The following is an 888-nucleotide window of genomic DNA, read 5'->3' as shown; positions in this document are numbered from 1 at the left end:
AGTGATGTCTAAAATTCTTGAAAAATGGATAGCAAAACAACTAATAAATCATCTGAATAAATGTTGTTCCCCTCTGCATCCCATGCAATTTGGCTTTTGTGCCCACCATTCAAATGAAAGAGCTATCAAGGCCAAACATTCATTAGACACTTATGCTGTTGTTGGTGATGTCTGGATCTGAAAAGGGGTTTTGATACAACCGATCATCAAGTACTACTGTCAAAATTAACAAACTTCAACTTCAACAACAAGTCATCTGCTGGATGAACTAAACAAATAGAACGCACTTTGTCTCTGTCGACAATATTAAATCTCATCACCTCCAATGTCCAGTTGGTGCCCCCCAATGCTCCATACTTGGACCAATTCTGTTCTCTTTATATATCAATGATCTACCTACAGTATGCCAAAACATAAATATTTTAATGTATGCAGACGACGCAGTAATCTTTACACATGCAAAAACTGATCAAGAAGCATCATAATCTCTTACATCTGCACTGACCTGTGTACAGGAATGGCTCACAAAATCATGTCAGTTATTGAACTCTAAAAAAACTGTTTGCAGGATGTTTTCAAAAAGGCCGACTGAAAGGACTAAAATGTATTCCTGAAAGAAGAAGAACTAAACATTGTAAATGAATTCAAGTACCTTGGTGTTTTACTGGATCCCACACTGTCCTTTAAAAATCATGTCAAAAGAATATAGATATTATATAATATATAATATAAAAACTGTTAAATTCAATCTTTCCAACTTCAATATGTTAAAAGATTCAATGATCTTTTCTGATATTGAATACTTTTACAAACTGGTCACTTACAAATACCACAACACTCAAACCAATAAAGTCACTTTTCAAACGAGCCTTCAAAATCTTCGATAGA

Source organism: Micropterus salmoides, unplaced genomic scaffold (assembly GCF_014851395.1).
Source record: "Micropterus salmoides isolate LMB-PRFRI ecotype aquatic unplaced genomic scaffold, ASM1485139v1 Ms_hic_scaffold_1, whole genome shotgun sequence".
In the NCBI taxonomy this organism is placed as follows: domain Eukaryota; kingdom Metazoa; phylum Chordata; class Actinopteri; order Centrarchiformes; family Centrarchidae; genus Micropterus; species Micropterus salmoides.
Note: the sequence above shows the minus strand (reverse complement) of the source record.